The sequence below is a fragment of the Puma concolor genome, chromosome D3 (assembly GCF_028749965.1).
Source record: "Puma concolor isolate L17-30 chromosome D3, mPumCon1.1.hap2, whole genome shotgun sequence".
NCBI classification, from domain to species: Eukaryota; Metazoa; Chordata; class Mammalia; order Carnivora; family Felidae; genus Puma; species Puma concolor.
In genome coordinates, this window is record NC_141678.1 from 84158666 (window position 1) to 84177655 (window position 18990).

General features: G+C 37.8%; 1 pseudogene; it reads left to right on the forward strand.

Moving 5' to 3' along the window:
• Nucleotides 1-3636: 3636 nt before the first annotated feature.
• Nucleotides 3637-7281, forward strand: LOC112868144 (10 kDa heat shock protein, mitochondrial pseudogene; annotated as a pseudogene).
• Nucleotides 7282-18990: the final 11709 nt, after the last annotated feature.

Consider the following 18990-nt stretch of genomic DNA (forward strand, 5'->3'; position numbering starts at 1 on the left):
AGCAAGGAATAAAGAGCATCAGAAATGGCAAACATGGGGGAAAACATTTTTTAAATATTTTGGTAAATATTTATGCTACCTCTTAATTTATTTAAATGATATATTATTGTTTAAAGAAAATACTACAGCTATGTCTTAATAGTTATAGATGTTTTGTATATATGCACATTATGTTACGTATGTGCACACATAGGGTGGGAAGGTATTTATTCTCTTTTGAGTTTCTTCTACTTTATATAAAATATTAGAAACTTTAAGTGGACTGTGATAAGTTAAGAAGGCATAATATACCCCAAGAACAATCACTACACAATTAAAATTAATTAAAAAGTTAATGCAAATAGTCGTACCTAAAATGTCATCAGAAAATTTAAACACAGTGCTAAAATTAATTCAAATAGTAAAGTTATTTTTTTTTAATGTTTATATTTTTTTTTGAGAGAGATAGAACTCACAAGCAGGGGAAGGACAAAGAGAGGGAGACAAAGAATCTGGAGCAGGCTCTAGTTAATATCTCAGAACCCGATGCAGGGCTCAAACCCAAGGACTGTGAGATCATGACCTGAGCCAAAGTCAGACATTTAACTGAACCATCCAGGCACCCTTCGAATAGTAAAGTTCTAAACATTCTTTGCCCCAGCAGAGACCTCCAGTCCATTGGGCCTATCAATTACTCATTGCCCATCTCCTTTCTACTGTCTTTCCACATTCCTCCCTTTCCAGCTAGGATTCCAAAGCTTCTGAAATTAATCATTCCTTTGCACACATCTTCAACTCCCTTGTTCCTCTCTCTCTCTCTCTCTGTTACATTTACCTTGAAAGTTACCTCCACTTACTCAATGTCTGTATTTGAGCAGTTCAAAGTGAAATGCTAACCATTCTACCTTATCTCACTATGAATTTATCACCAGAATTTCTCAGCATGGGTGATCAAGCCTACTAATTTTCTCTAGTCAAAACACTCTCCATCACAGGCTCTTCCTTTTATATTCACAGACAATGTCCTTGATTTATTTCACTAGGGAAAGAGAAGCAACCAAAGGGAATGGCTCATCCTGCCAATGGTTCATCTAAATGGTTCATTAAATCTCCCACTCTGCCTGAGACCCATATACTTTGTCTTTCCTCTTGTTAAAGTGGAATAACTGTCCTGAATATATAAGGCCAAGTACAGCACTTTGGCGATGGATTTCAATTATTATCTAGATGAAAAACTTACTCCAGAAATGAGCCACCATTTTTCCTTTATCATTTGTTAGAACATTCACATCAGCGTATAAAGATACTATATCTCAATATTATATAAAAACCCTCCTCTGACCAGATATCTCCCTTCATATACTGTCCCAGTGCTCTGGGACATATGTAAGACATATGTAAGTATGTCTTGATGGTGTTGCTTTTATTCTTGGTGCACATCATACCCCATTTTTCTCCTAAATAGGGTCCAATCAGGTTTGCCTTCTCCCACCATTGGCCTCCCCCACAACTCCACCGTATCCAAATGGGACATTTCTGTCTTTGTATCATTTACTCTCTTCGCCGAATTGGATGGAGGTAGAATCTCTCCATTTTTTAAATGTACACATTTTGTTTTCACTTGACTCCTCCCTCTCACTCTCTCTGATGACTCACATTCCTTGCTAGATTCTCCTCTACAGTAAATTTATTTCTCAATGTAAACACCAGTACCTGAGGACTGCTTAGATCACATATAGTACAGTACACTAATAATATACACCAATTAAATTAACAAGTAGTCATTATTATGAACGTCACCAAAATCCAGCTGAAATTGAAATTATACTATTTTATTTGAGGTCTCAGGATTCTTATTTAAATATAGTATTTCACTTCTTTTAGTAGGATGCAGAGAGAACGAACAAAAGTCTTTAAGACTGAAGGACTAAACTCTTTCAAAATTCTTACAGATTATAAAAAAAAGTAATAATTTTATCATTGGTATGATTCTGGAAAGAAAACAAGTACAACATAAAACATTTTAAATAAACTATATAAAGATTGTACCTGTGTGTATGTGTGTGTCAATTTTTCTGGGTGCAATAAATAGCCATGTGGATTTATATGTGTTTTGTAGTCAGAAAAAAAAAGGTAGGAGGGGCTTATTTAATTATAGGAGCAGATTCATAATCACTCCTCATAACTCATTAATATATCTTTTATATATTTGAAATACCAGTAAAAAAGAAAGGAAATTGGATTTTATAATTTACATGTTTTACAATCAACATCAGATAATTCCATTTACCTTTTCATTTACTTATTTATTTTAAAAATTTAAATCCAAGTTAGTTAACATATAGTGTAATAATAAGTTCAGATATAGAGTTTAATGATTCATCACTAACATATAACATCCAGGGCTCATCCCAACAAGTTTCCTCCTTAATGCCCCTCACCCCTTTAGCCCTTCCCCCTACCCAACACCTCTCCAGAAACCCCCAGTTTGTTCTCTGTTTTTAAGAGTCTTTTATAATTTGCTTCCATTTTTATATTTTTTTTTCTTCCCTTCCCTTATGTGCATCTGTTTTGTTTCTTAAATTCCACACATGAGTGAAATCATATGGTATTTGTCTTTTTCTCAGTAACTTATTTCGCTTGGCAAAATATACTCTAGTTCCATCCATGTTGTTGCAAATGGCAAGATTTCATTCTTTTTTGACTGCTGAGTAATATTCCATTGTGTGTGTATGTATGTATGTATGTATGTATGTATGTATGTATGTACCACCTCTTTATCCATTCATCAGTCGATGGACATTTTGGCTCTTTCCATACTTTGGCTATTGTTGACAGTGCTGCTATAAACATTGGGGTGCATGTGCCCCTTTGAAACAGCACCCCTGTATGCCCTGGATAAATGCCTAGGAGTGCAATTGCTAGGTCATAATTTTTTGGGAAACCTCCATACTGTTTTCCAGAGTGGCGGCACCAGTTTGCATTCCCACCAGCAGGGCAAAAAGGTTCTTCTTTCTCCACATCCTCATCAACATCTGTGGTTGCCTGAGTTATTAATTTTAGCCATTCTGACTGGCGTGAGGTGGTATCTCATGGTGGTTTTGCTTTGTATTTCCCTGATGAGTGATGTTGAGCATCTTTTCATGTTTCTGTTTGCCATCTAGATGTCTTCTTTGGAAAAGTATCTATTCATGTCTCCTGCCCAATCCTTCACTGAGTTATTTGTTTTTTGGGTGTTGAGTTTGATAAGTTCTTCATAGATTTTGGATACTAATAACCCTTTATCTGATACGTCATTTGAAGATATCTTTTTGCATTCTGTCCCATTTAAATTTTATAAGTTACTTCATATCATAACACCTTTAAAATTTTTTTAGTATTTAATTATTTTTAAATGTTTGAGAGATAGAGAGAGTGCGAGCTGGGGAGAGGCAGAGAAGAGGACAGAGGATTCAAAGCGGGCTCTGTGCGGACAGTGGGGCTCAAAGAGAGCAGGACTCTGTTCTGTGGGGCTCGAACTCACGAACCGTGAGATCATGACCTGAGCCAAAGTTGGATACTTAAACGACTGAGCCACCCACCGGATAGGTTGGATCATGGGTCCCCTTGCGGTGGTAGCAGCTTCAGAGCAGAGTATGAACTGCAGTGGCCAGAGTCATGGCGGGACAGGTGTTTAGAAAATTTCTTCTCCTGTTTGATAGTTTTAGTTGAAAGGAGTGCAGCTCAAACTGTAACCAAAGGAAGCATTATGCTTCCAGAAAATTCTCAAGGAAAACTATTACAAGCGACAGTGGTGGCTGTTGGATCGGGCTCTGAAGGAAGGGGTGGAGAAATTCAACGTGTTAGCATGAAAGACTTTACATGAAAGTTGAGATAAAGTTCTCCCAGAATATGGAAGCACCAAGTTAGTTCTAGATGCCAAGGATTATTTGTTATTTAGACATGGTGACATTCTTGGGGCACCTGGGTGGCTCAGTTGGTTAAGCATCCAAATTAGGCTCAGGTCATGATCTCGTGGTTCATGAGTTCAAACGTTGCATCAGGCTCCGTGCTAACAGCTCAGAGCCTAGAGCCTGCTTCAGATTCTGTGTCTCCCACTCTCTCTCTCCCTGCTCATACTCTGTATCACTCTTTCTCTCTCTCAAAAAAAAAATAATTTTTTTCAAAGAGGTAACTTTTATTTCTCCCCTTAATTTTTTTTTTTTTTTATTTTCTTCTCAGTCTCAGGTCACATTGTCAATAGATGGTCAAACTCTTTATAAGGGAGGCATTTTTTTTTCCAATGTCATTTTATCCAAATACCTTCTTTAAATATATGGCAATATTGTAACTGAAAATCCCCCCTTCTCATATGAAGTAAGCAATGTCTAATAGAAAACAAACTCACTATAGTTGCTCATATTTTTCTATAGAATGAAAGAAATTGGCAATTACATTAAAAATCAGGTGAGGGATCACCTGGGTTGGCCAGTTGGTTAAGGGATCAACTCTTGATTTCGGCTCAGGTCAGGATCTCATGGTTGGCAAGATCCAGCCCCTCATTGGGCTCTATGCTGATGGTGCAGAGCCTGCTTGGGGCTCTCTCTCTCTCTCTCTCTCTCTCTCTCTCCCCCTCTCTTTCTGCCCCTTCAGAGCTCTCTCTCTCTCTCAAAATAAATACATAAACTTAAAAAAAAAGTGAGAAAAATACAATTTCAGAAGGTAGAGACTAGTATATTTGTTCCTATTTCTTGGAATGAAGCTATCCCTGACATATCACTGACAGTCAATTTCATCATGTACTGTCCTGAAGTCTACAAGCTGGACCGAAGACAGAAGGAAAAATAAAACTATGTGGTATAATTGTTAACTGCTGGGAATCAGTAAAAGGAACTTACTGAACATACTGTTTCAGAATGGAAACACAGGGAATGTGCAAAAGGTGGGCAGGTGTGTGTGTGTGTGCGTGTGTGTTTTGTTGTGTTTTGTTTTGACAGAGAGAGAGAGAGAGAGAGAGAGAGAGAGAGAGAGAGAGAGAGGGAGATGGAGCAAGAACAGGGGAAGGGCAGAGAGAGAGAGGGAGAGAGAGAATCTAAACTACACTCTGAACTGTCAGCATGGAGCCTGATGCAGGGCTGGATTTCACAAACCTGAGATCATGACCTGAGTCCAAATCAAGAGTTGGACAGTTAACCAATGGAGCCACCCGGGTGCCCCAAAGGTAGGCAGGTTTGTAAGCAAAGCTTAAGGGACAGCTCATTCACTAGGGTTAAAGATCTGCCCTTTTGAACAGTTGTTTATTGTAGAACTTGGGAGATTTACAGTAGAATTTTTAACACTGAAGAGCAGAGTTGTCACAGATTTCTGAAATAGTTTAAAATTCACAGCAAACATTTAAAACTGAGAGGAGTCTCTGAACCACTAAGACACAGTGATTCCTTCTAAATTCAAGTATAGTTCATTCAAGCTTTTTAGGGTACCCACCATGTGACAGGCACTGGGCTTGGTGTTAATAATGCAAGGATGAATGAATTTAGTCCTTGCTCTCACAAAGCCCTTTCCAAAGGAAAGAAATTCAGGTCAGATAAGATCTCAGTATGTTTTGGTAAATGGCACAATGGGTATACATGCAGAGAGGGACAGGTCCTGTGGGAGGAACACAAAGGAGAGAATATACTAGATCTAACCAATAGGAGGTCGCTAACCAAAGTCGCTTTAGGGGTGACCCTCCTGTAATATTTTGCTACACAAATTGTTCTAATAAAGGTGTGTTTTTCAAAGCAAAATACGAAAATCAAACATTGCTATGACAAAACCATTCAGAAGATAACTGGGGGAAGCTGGGGCCCTCATCAGAGTGGGTTAACATAACTGGTGTGTTTGAAGGCTCCTGACGATCATCACCCCTCAGATTCCTGGGCTTTCTGTGGCAGAACCTGAGCCATTCGCTCAAGGTGGGTATATCAGGGTTGGGTCGACACTCCCAGACAGTTTACCAAACCAAAGGTGCCTGACAAAGACAGGCTATATTAGTTTAGTTTAATTTATTATAGCCTAGCATTTTATTTATGTATTTATTTGAGGACGGCGATTCATAGGTGGCATGAAAGATCCCAGATGCCTTTGTGAGTGAGGCGATAGTTCAGGATGGGTGGTTGGAAATACTGCCTGGGAGTCCCTGGGGGTGAAGGTCTTCTTCCAATCGATCATTTCCCAGCACAAGGTGGCAATGGAGGGGTCTGATAAGACAAGTAAGGAGCTTCTGTGCCTGAATGGAGCCAAGTCTTGGTCACAGTTTGACCAAGGCTTAGATAGGGTAGGCAAACAGAGTACTCACATACTCATTGCCCTGGTGATAACCACTCACATAGCTAACAGGTTAGGTTGTATGCTTTTTGATCAAATTCACATTCACAGCACATAGAACAAACCATAAATCCCGAAGCACACATTCACAGTGGTTGAGGAAAGCAAGACAAAACACTACAAAGTTAAGTGCGGGGTCTGTATTTCTGGTCCTTTCAGTTGATATAAATATACGCAGAATGATATAAAGTGATAGATTTATACCTGCAAATCAGGGGAAAGTCCTGGCCTGCAGTCTAACAGGTGGTGTTCTTTTCTTTTTTTTTTTTTTTTGTTTTTAATATTTATTATTGAGAGACACAGAGCATGAGCAGGGGAGGGGCAGAGAGAGAAGGAGACACAAAATCCGTAGCAGGCTCCAGGCTCTGAGCTGTTAGCACAGACCCCGACATGAAACTTGAACCCACAGACCACAAGATCATGACCTGAGCCAAAGTCGAATGCCTAACCAACTGAGCCACCCAGGCGCCCCATAACAGGTGGTGTTCGTGTTTGCATATATTACTATGTTAGAGGTAAATGAGAATATGTGGTATATGTAACCATAAGAAGAAAAAGACAATGAGGAGATGCAGGAATACAATGGTGGTGGAGAAAAGAAAAATTAAATCTAACGTTAAAAAACGTGTAGCATGTTTCACAGATTTCTCAGATATTACGTGGTACCCAAGAGATCACGATTTATCTTTTTTTTGCCCAAATTGGGGTGACCCCAAAATAACACTAAAGCATAGTTAGAATTAAAGAATCTTAGTAGCTTTGTCCTCTAGGGTTTTGATGGTTTTCTGTCTCACATTTAGGTCTTTCATCCATTTTGAGTTTATTTTTGTGTATGCTGTAAGAACGTGGTCTAGTTTCATTCTTCTGCATGTTGCTGTCCAGTTCTCCCAGCACCATTTGCTAAAGAGACTTTCTTTGTTTCCATAGGATACTCCCTCCCGCTTTGTCAAAGATTAGTTGGCCATACCTGTGTGGGTCCAATTCTGGATTCTCTATTCTAGTCCATTGGTCTATGTGTCTGTTTTTGTGCCAATACCATACTGTCTTGATGATTACAGCTTTGCGGTAGAGGCTAAAGTCTGGGATTGTGATGCCTCCCACTTTGGTTTTCTTCTTCAATATTATTTTGGCTATTCAGGGTCTTTTGTGATTCCCCACAAAATTTAGGAATATTTGTACTAGCTTTGAGAAGAATGCACATGTACCCCAGCATTTATAGCAGCGCTTTCAACAATAGTCAAATTATGGAAAGAGCCTAAATGTCCATCAACTGATGAAGGGATAAAGAAGATGTGGTTTATACATGCAATGGAGTACTACTTGGCAATGAGAAAGAATAAAATCATGCCATTTTGCAGCAACATGGATGGAACCGGGAGGTATCATGTTAAATAAATCAGGCAGTGAAGGACAGATATCGTATGTTTTCACTCATATGTGGATCTTGAGAAATTTAACAGAAGTCCATGGGGGAAGGGTATGGGGGAAAATAGTTAGAAACAACCACAAGAAACTCGTAAATACAGTGAACAAACTGGGGGTGGATGGGGTGGGGGAGAGGGGAAAGTGGGTGATGGGCATTGAAGAGGTCACTTGTTGGGATGAGCACTGGGTGTTTTATGTTAAGCTAATTTGACAATACATTATATTAAAAATAAATAAATGAAAATAAAAGCCAAAAAAAAAAAAAAAAAAAAGAATCTTAGTAGCAAAAGGGGCCCAAGCATTCCCTAGGGTAAGATCAAGCCTCTCTTGAAGGGTAATTTAATGAAAGCTGCTGGGAGTCCACATCTACAAAGGCATCCTAAGGACAGTGATGCTTTCTGCTCCCTACTTCGGTGCAGGGATTGGATAGAGAAAGGAAGAAGCACATTTTGGCAATGAGGGGCTGAGCGAAGGGGAGGGATGGTGTGTGACAATGATTCTTGCCTTGAGAATTTTCAGATGCACCTAACTGAGCTCATGATGAAACACCTTCTGTATTTTTATTACATTCAAGCTTATTTTCCTATATCAAGTGTTTTTCACACCTATTTTCTTGAAGTATTTGAATGGTGTTTCATGGGCAACAACTAATGAACATGTAGTTGGTGTTGACATCTGTATAAATGTACCGGTCTTTCAAAATAGAACATTTTTATGATATACATATAATGTTCGAAATACGTCCAGACTAGACGTGCCCTAAATATTTGTCACAGTCACGAAATCAAGGTGCAGCTAACGCGTGTGAAAAATAAAACTCTGTCTTCACTTTCAGAAAATGTATTCATTTTTATATATCTAGTCCTATGATACAATTATTTATGAGATTATTATCCCAATCCATCCACCATTCTGTATGATTTTTGAGCCAAATATTTGATTTAGAGAAATATATGATATCAAGATCACTTTTGCTAGGATGATTCCTTCTTATCTTTTGTTTAGTCCTGGCCCATCTCCCAGGCCTCTGTAGGGTCTCAAATAATCTCTCATTAAAATGCACTGTCCTGAGAGTATAATTTAGATTGCACCTTTGTTTTCCTCTTAGCAGCATTTACATAAAGAGAGAGAAATTTCTGTTTATCTCATAGTTCATCATTCTAGACATCATTTACTGTTTTTGTTTGAATTGTAGTTTTCCACAATATAGATCACACTTTATGACAATTCACAGAGTTATGTGAAAACTTTATAAAATATTTCCCTAGATAGAAACTCAGGGACCATAAGTTTCACTCTCTATTTACAGATGGAAAAATTGAGGTAGATGGAGGTTAAGGAGTTATCCCTGTAGCTAGTTGGGAAAAGAGTTAGAAACAAGACCCATATATTCTCAATTAATCTATTAACCAGTCCACAGGTAAATCAGATAACTTACCAAACATTTTTCTAGTTTCTCATTTTATTCTCCGTGTGATTTCCAGTATTCCACTTCGTTGTGTTTTCATGGAGCCTTGTTTTCCGAAACCATGTTTGATATCAGATGTTTGGTCCTGACCTAGAGGAGAACAGCCAGGAAAACTAATAAGGATGGAAAAAGAGTAGAGACTATATCCAAAAGGTGAGAAAAGCACAGCTTAGAGAATGCATGAGGAAACTCTCCCACCCCCACACTACTCCAGTTGGGAGTTTGATTCTTTTTGCCTTTGCTGTGTTATTGCTCAGTCATCATTTTGCTACGTCACTCTCCTTAAAGTAGGATAGAGTTAATTAACATTTGGGGGGGCATTTTTTTCCAATGTATAGGTTTATCTCTTATACTGATAGAACAGAGTAACTGTAAAACACGCTGCGAGCAATGGAATGATGTTTTCATCACATCTTCCTATCATTCTCCTCATTGTAGATTTTGTTTTCCAACTTGTGATGAACGCTTCCCTTATTTTGGAATGTTGCTTGGAAAATGATTCATATCCCAAGGCTATGACCAGAGAGTATAAAGGCAAATTTGTTTCAAAATGCCATTTTTTTGTGTGTGATCTAAACCCCTTATGTTTCCAAATCAGCAATTTGGGAACATAGAGCCATTCAGGTTGGGTTCACAAGAGTCAGTCCCCTCAAAGGCTGCATTGTGTTCTGCTTTTATGCAACACTTGCCTAGTAATTCTACCTTCTCCAAAGTCATAAGCCATATTCATGTCGTTAAATACTTCCGTATCATTACACTGAATTCTCCTAACAAAAAATAAAATGCAACTTTTTCTTGCCTGTTTAGATTGTAATTTAAGTTAAATGAGACTCAAAATGTCTTAGAGAATGACACAGCACAAAAGCCAGTTTGAGCATGTTTCTTAAATCCAAAACATGTGAAATCTGGACCACTTGTTAAATAGGATCCCAATTTCTCAAGAAGGTTATTATACATTTACCATTCAACAGTGGCAGAAATCAACTTCATCTTATTGTGAAATATGAAATAAAAGAGGATAGTTATGAATCATTTTTCTAAAGTAGATAGTTCTCTAATTTTACCTATGAAGGCTAATAACTTAATGACTGTGTTCATAATAATCTCCAGCCAGTAAAAGCATAATGTCTTTGATCTAAAGGCTCAGATTTAAATCTTTAGGAAGATTGTGTTCTTTGAACTTGAAAGAAGAAGCCAAGGTTAAGTTGGTTTTTCTAAAAAACAATACTGGTAAATATATTTTTTAGCGACAAGTGGAGCAGGAGAGCAAGGAAGAGATACATGCATTTAAGAAGAAAAAACATAGGAACGGAAGTAGTACTGACTATAAACTCTTCAATTATTCTTAACAGATGCTAAACTGAGAGCAGAATTTCACTTTGACTAAATTATTTAGCCAAGGAAAGACAAACACATTTATTTCTTTGTTATTTGTGTTTTGCACACACTCCTGGGGAGTGTGGTTTCTACTGTAACTGGGGACAGGCATTGGGTTGTTGGTTAGGAAGCTGGTGCTTCCCAATGGGATGCCAAGTGCCATGCCACATTCTTGCTGAATCTATCTGTTCAGCATAAATCACAAAAATATTAAAAGTAATACAAAGTGCACTGCCTTTTCAGTCTGATATGTTTGAATCTCAATTCACCTTTGCATATGCTATGCAGCTGATATTTAAGAATCATATTTACCCTGAGGTCTTATCATTAATATAAGGGTATTACATTCTACATTAAAAGGTTGTTGCAGATAGAAAATAATGTATGCAATATTTGCCAGCACTGTGTCAAAAAACATCTACTTTACTTTTGTGGAAATGATTCTATAGGGTATGCCTACTAACTGCTACATTGATTCAAGATTTTATTTTTTATAGATGTATGTTTCACCTATTTATAATAGATTTGAGGCTCTATTGATCTGATACATTCTGCATAAGAGTTAATTATTTTCAAAGTGATCTAATTCACTTCTAGAGAACTATGTAGCTACCGAGAAACTCACTTCTCTCTTTTACTGATTGGCTCACCCATGCACACTTTTATTTAGTTTTTTTAAAAAAAAAAATCATTCTTCTTATGGACTAAGAGACTAATATGAAATTTGACAAGCCAATGACTAGCTATGACTGTGTATGGATGACATCTAAATCAGACACTGCTACTGAACATATGTTGAAAATTATCACAAATTAAAGCTTTTATGGGGTCTTCCATTTTTATATTTATTGCTTGTGTGTTTTTTAAAAGACACGGTTTCTTGTCTGGATACAATCTGGGGTGCAATAAATGTTTTGGTAGTTTAAGCATACTAAATCCATTTAGCCTTTTCAACATCTAAATGTCTGTGTTTCCCGGTTTTATATTGATTTAGAAGCCTCTAATAATGTTTCTGAAATCTGAGAAAACAAAACAATAAACCATTTCATTTTTTTATTCTCTGTAAATGTCATTACTCATAAATGTCAAGATAAACTTGCTTTGAGTGTTATGCAATTTACCATGTCACGTATCATTGACATCACAAAATAATAGCATGAGTCACATTTGAAGATACGTAAGCAACCCTTTTTTATATGTGGAACTCAGGGCAAATAAAGCTATTTACTTTTTTTGGCAAGACAGTATGTTATGAAAAGTGATATAAAACATCTTTAACAAAAGTACACCTTGGATTTAAAATGTCACACCCTTTCACTTCTAGCTCCTCTACTGAATACAGACATCGGGAAATCACATTCATTGTTGGACACCACATATTCCTTGTGACTTAAATATGTTTGCATGATCTGAACAGGAATAAAGTAATAAAAAATATACCTGAAACAAACGAAGAGAGATATGCTATTCTGTGTGTAATGGACAAAACTGCTTTTCCCAAGTCCATAAGCTGAAATCCTAACCCTCAAAGCCACCGTGTTTGGAGACAGGGTCTTTAAAGGGGGAATTAACATTAAATGAGGTAGAGCCCTCAACCATAGGACCGGTGTCATTATAGGAAAAGGAGAGATACCAGGGAAGTTTGCAACAGAGGAAATTTCATGTGAACACACAGCAAGGTGGCCATCAATAAACCAAAGACAGTGGTCCTGGGCAAACAACCCGCCGACACATTGATATGGATTTCCAGCTTCCAAAAGCATGAGAAAATAAATTTCTGTTGTTTAAACCAACCAGTCTGTGATACTTTGTCTTGGCAGCCCCAGCAAAGTAATACACTATTTAACGTTCCTCAATATTTAAGTATTTCAGCTGGGATTAACCCCTTTAATTTTTAAAGAACACTTACTTAATTGCATGATAACCACTGATTTATAACTAAAACAAAAGCTGGAATTTTGCTTGAAGATAAGTTCATAGCAGCTTAATTAATGTCATTTGGATTAGCAACATTTACTGAATGCCAAATATGTTTCAGACATTGTGAATGGATTCTAGAAACACCAAGATTAATTAAACACCATCCCTGTCATTAAGGCACATATGGTGCAAGGAAGGATAATGACAAACATTCCATTAATTCTGTCCGGTGGTGCAGCCACCCATCGGGGCTGGGAACCACAGCTAGAATCTCAACTCTATTCGTAGGTGATGTTGACGAACATCTGATGAATTGGTGGGCAGGCTCTATGAGCCGCTTCTTCCCAGAAGGCCAAATCCTAACAGAAGCTCGTCCTAACAACAAAAGGACACGTATGTGTTCCCAGAACAAAGTCGTTCTTGTCAGCAGCATCAGGACACCTCCCGAGGCCTACTTCATGCTCTTAATACCAATTTGTTGCAGAAGTAAGACATATGATAGACTAGCACGTTGCCTTCTGCTCTGTCTTGCGGAGTGAGCCTGTATGACTAGGGAGCAGAGCTGACTCTCAGACTAGAATTTGTTTTGGAATAGGTCATAAAAATAATCTGCATTTCCACCCTACCAACGAACAATTTATTCCTTGCTAATATGGCTTCCAGATAGTTCCCACACCTTCTGGATACAACAGCCAATACTGAAAACAGTGTGCAATCCCAGATAATTTCTACTACCTGAAGTCAGGTCTATTGTTGATTATCTTATTCACTCTTTGTTTCCTAGCAATTGCGTGTGTGTGTGTTGGGGGGGGGGGTGTTGCTCAGGGGGCAGGAGGTACAGGGTGAATGTGTGAAACTTTCTTTACATTTTCAGAATCAGTGCCTTAGGGACATTTTGAATAGCAATTTTCTGGCTCTGTGAATGTACAACTGTCCTTAAAAAAGAAATTAATTAGGGGCACCTGGGTGGCTCAATCGGTTGAGCGTCTGACTTCGTCTCAGGTCATGATCTCACGGTTTGTGAGTTCGAACCCCACATCGGGCTCTGTACTGACAACTCGGCGCCTGGACTGGAGTCTGCTTAAGATTCTGTGTCTCCCCCTCTCTCTCTGCCCCTCCCCTGCTCATGCTCTGTCTCTCTCTGTCTCAAAAATAAATAAAAACATTAAAAAAAATTTAAGAAATTAATTAGATTTAAGAAAGTCAAAATCACTATGTTCTATATATCACCCCGCCACTGGAATGCTGGCACCACATTTCCCTTCCTTGGTCGCACGCTGGCTGTTAGACAGGAGACCCACATAGAGAGCACAGTCAGAAACAAAGATGTGTATGTATCCAAGCAACAAATGGCAGCCTGAGGAAACCAGGGGTGCAACTGCTGGTCTCTTGAGTTGCTGATCTTTCCGCTGTTATAAAGATCCTTCATTTAAGTCATAGTCTGTCCTTTGTTTTTGTTTGCAAAACCCTATAAAGAAAAAGAAAAGTAGCCTTCGTTTGGCTTTGATGATATAAGTCACATACTACCTTTGAGAAATATGTCCTTTGGTCCTCACAGGAATTAGGAGAGGTTACCTATGTCTTTCAAAAGAGCACTTATTTTAAGGCTACAAAGGAATAATAACATCACCAAGGATTGGTAGGATGAATGAGTCAGAAGCGGTAACTCTCACTTCCCACATTTGGTTGTGGGCTGTTTGTCATCACTCCTATTGGGGATATAACTACAACAACAGTTTTGGAGTGAAGAATAACTCAGCTGAGCGTTGCATTTCAAACGCCTGGGAAAGCAAATTCGAGAACTTTAGACTGTCGGTGGATATACAGAATGAAGGACAGGGAGGTGGACTGTAGTTAGAGAATCAACAGTCTCTGCATAGAGGTAGTAATTGCACTTCTATATACACTATAGGATGGAATACATCTCTAACCAAGTAATAGTATATGTAGAAAGAGAAAAGAAATAGCTTACAAGAGAATCCTAGGTTGGAGTAAAACACACACACACGCACACCACACAAATATAAAACAACAACAACAACCCCAACTACAGCAACAAAGGCCATGGGGTTGGGATAGACGGCCAAGTGGTAGAAAGGAATTTAAAAAAAGGCTCAGAAGAGAGAATGATGTTAAGCCAATCTTGGGAAACAAGGATTTCAAAGAGGAAATGATCCACCTGTTGCAGAATATAATGTCAGCTAATAAGTGGAAAAGGCCTGTTGGATATAGGAATGAAAATATAACTGTGCAGTAGCCGAACGATGCAAAATGCAGTTAGAAAGGTTTAGGTTTAAAGCCTTTTTAAAGTTAAAAAAATAATGTAAAAAACTTGGAAAGTATCAGCTTCTGGCTATCCCTTACACTGTTTTCAAACATCACACACACACACACACACACACACACACACACACACACACACACACACACACAAAGATACATAAGACTTGATTAGAAAGTGGAGGGAATCCATTAGTTGCTCCATTTCAACCTTGAACTTTCCCCATCAATAACGAGGTGGAGCGTGGATCCAGAATTGCTTGAATCCTACAACCCATTTTCATTTTCCTTTCTTATAGAATGAATTGCAACACAAATCTTTCAATTTAGGGCAAGGTGAGCCAACTACTTTTGAAATTTTAAATCTAATATTGATTGGCATCTAGAAAAGAATTTCCTTCCTCCATCTCTCCTTCCTTTCTCCCTTCTTCCCTCTCCCCTTCCTCCCTGCCTCCCCTCCTCCCTCCCTTCCTTCCTTCCTCTCTTCCTTCCTTCCTCTGTTTCTCTTTCCTCCCTTTTTTGACAATTTAGTGACTTTTCTGCTAAGGCAAAAGTGACTTAGAGTGACATATGAAACATCCAAGAAGGCTAAAGAAACTAATTTTTACTTTTCAGTTGTCTCCTTCTCCATCCCTTGTTCTTTTCTGTTTTACTCTTTTTTCCCCCTCAATCTTTCTCCACTACAGTTTCTTCTTTTCCCCATCTTCTTATCCACTGTCTTCTTCCTCTCCCCATTTTCCCTTTAGAAACTCAAGAAATATACTGAAACATTCTTTCAGGAACTCACAAAACCTACCAAAGAGTGTTTTCAAACTCTTCTTTTAATTACAGGGTGACTGGTAGTGTGTTACTTTTATCAGTAATGCCAAGATAGGAGCAGGGACACTTGGAGTCATGGTATGATCAAAATGAACTTATAAGAGCCCCGGGGTGAGTCAGAGGCTTATAGAATCTCTCTTGTTCATATGACAAAATGAAGGATGGGATATCTGCAAAAGAATGTCTTAAACTCACACCTCCATACTTTGTTCTTCAAGTCCACTGCAAATAAAATCTTTTGTGAAATTCTTTCCATTGAGTCTGTTGCTGTATTCTTTAGCTATTCTTTTAGTCTTTCAAACAAGAATAAACCATGTTTGATCAAAGATAGCTTCTTTGGGCAATTTCTTTTTGTTTGAACTTTAATATTTATCTTTGGGACTTTATACTCTTAAGAGTCTAGCTTCAGAACTTAGAAAAAGTAATGCTAGCAACACTGTTTAACCAAATATAAATTCAGTATCTCAACATTCTATGCAACTTATAGAATGAGAGCGATGGAATATTACCTTTCCCTGTGCAATTACATCACTCCTAAACTAGTCTTATTTTTGGACACACAGCTTAATTAAACAAAAAATAAAAAAAAATTGTGTGTGAAGTCTATTTCAAATTACTGATATTTCAAAAGAAATTTAGAAACAGCATGATTTGAATTTTAAAATGAAATTTCGTGGACTAACTATAAAAGTTTTCAAAGAAATAGCTTTTATAAAGATTTAGGAGAGATTGTTAAAAAAAAAAATGAAATCCTGCATGGATGGCCAGCCCCAAGTTGAGACATGAAATCAATGATATGTAGCTCTGACTAAAGAGGGGAGAAGATGCATGATACTTTCTATTCCACCATCCCTCCACCAGAAACTCCATCATGGGGACTTCCTCCATTTTCTCCCTGAGACTTTGTCAAATTGTGAACGTGTGTTGGAAAAAGCAAGGTAACGAAGATACTCCTGAACATATTGTGAATTATTTTTCAAATGTCACCATTTTCATTCCAGATCACCATTTAGAGTTTTTAGTTGTTCATGAAAATATGAAATATCTTAATGACTTCTCTTTCATACATATTTTATCACAGCCTCCTTTTTTGTGTATGTCTTGCTCCAGTTGGGTTTCTCATTAATGTAACTGCCTGAATAATGATGATTTTCTTATTTTCACTTGTGAATGTTTATATTGTTTTGTATCACACAATCTAATGTTCTTTGTATACCAAAATGCATTCCTTCTTTTTCTTTTCTTTTCTTTCTTTCTTTTTCTTTCTTGCTTGCTTGCTTTCTCTTTTGTTTTCTTTTCTTTATTCCTTCTTTTCTTTTTCCCTTTTTCTTTTCTTTCTTTCTTCTTCTTAAAAGGCACAATTAGCTTTTAGTTACCAAAAGATGTTACATAACTTAAATGTAAGTACCACATTTGGTTTTCCTCTGATTTCTGAGTTAGAGTTTTTAGTATAGCTTATGTAACTTCTTACAAACAAATAAACACAAAACAGCAATAAGAGAAAACAAACCGGCTTAATACTCTACCTTTAAATGGAGGCACATTCAAGGAAATGGGGACCAGACTTCCCAAAATTATTTGAAACAAAATTTTATCTAAGTCTACGAGAAAATGGGAAGCAGAGATTTAATTCCTTGTATGTATTAAAAAAGAAAAAAAAAAAAAACTTCTAAAAGTCCTTCCTCCATTCTGTTGCCATGTCAGGACAGAGAATAGGGTGAGGCAAGTGAGGCAAGACCATAGGTGCAAAATTTAAGCAGGCATTAAAAAATCCCAATGACAAATGCCAATTGGTCCTTTCAATGCACCATTGAAAAGTCAAAGTTAGGGGCGCCTGGGTGGCGCAGTCGGTTAAGCGTCCGACTTCAGCCAGGTCACGATCTCGTGGTCCGTGAGTTCGAGCCCCGCATCGGGCTCTGGGCTGATGGCTCAGAGCCTGGAGCCTGTTTCCGATTCTGTGTCTCCCTCTCTCTCTGCCCCTGCCCCGTTCATGCTCTGTCTCTCTCTGTCCCAAAAATAAATAAACGTTGCAAAAAAAAAATTAAAAAAAAAAAAAGAAAAGTCAAAGTTAATGCAAAACATCCATGATGAACAAAGGCTTGAAATTTTACTTAAAGGACAGCATTCAACCTTATACTTGCACAACTCACTTCCCTTATAGGCCCTTAGACCTGGCCCTGGTGTTTGCAGGCAATTCCTTCCTCACACATACTGGTGACAGTTGCTTTCAATATTTAACTCTTGATGCACACAAAGCTACCAATCTCTCTCTCTCTCTCTCTCTCTCTCTCACACACACACACACACACACACACCACTTCTCCCTCCATTCTACTAAAGTAGTTCTCTCATTTACTCTCCTTTCTTTAACAGAAACTAGCTCTTAGGATAATACCATATTGTCTTGGGTTTCTCTCTTTTTCTGTATCCCCTTATTAACTCTATTATGCACAATAAAGGTGGGCTCAATGATTGACCCAATGAGAAAGACTCTTTTACCCTTAGAATGATGGTGTTTAGGCTTAATGAAGGGAGAGATGTTACATAGCGTGATATGTTGATAATGGCAAATAACCTTATATCCACACAGACATGTCCAGTTTGTCAGTACTTTCGCATAAGGTACTCGTATGTTCCTTTCCCATCACTAGCATAAGGAGTATGTTATTACCATCCCTTGTTGAATATGAGAAAATAGGCACAGAGAGGTGATTTATCTGTTCAAGTCTACTGCAAGTTTCTGTGCTTAGTGGATAAGTTGGATAACCCAATTCTTTCCTGTTTTTGTTTAAAATTCTGTATTTGAAGACAATTTAGAATTTGAACTCCCAACTGTAGAATTATTATTCATGCGAATGCTTCCGGTGTGTTGTGAGAAATGTGTTAACGGAATAAGCTAGGTGTATATCCTACCATATAATAGCAACTATTCTGACTCTGCCAAATAAAACAGAAGTATACAATAGGCTTGTGTCTGCGTTTCCAACCAGTTTTGACAACAATGATGGTACGTGCTGTAAAAAAAAAAAAAAAAAAGCACCATCCAAAAATAGTTTCCTTGCCTTTTGGGTTGATTTGTCTGTCAAAATGATGAACCAATTGTGCAAGGAGAATCAACACTTAGGGGGGTATCTTTTTTTTTTTTTTTACCTGTCACAGCAGTCTGTCCTGCCAGAGTGTAGCTGATAAAAATGCCTGAAGTCTTCCCTTATCAGCCAACTATAGTCCTGATTTTAAAGAAGAAAAATTCAGTGCAAACCAAGATTCTCAGGAAGTAATATCATGATAAACATTCTCAAAATAATGGAAGCAATAGCTTTTGAATCTCAATCCGCTATACCACAAACTCTTATCATTGATGATTATTAATTATTCAT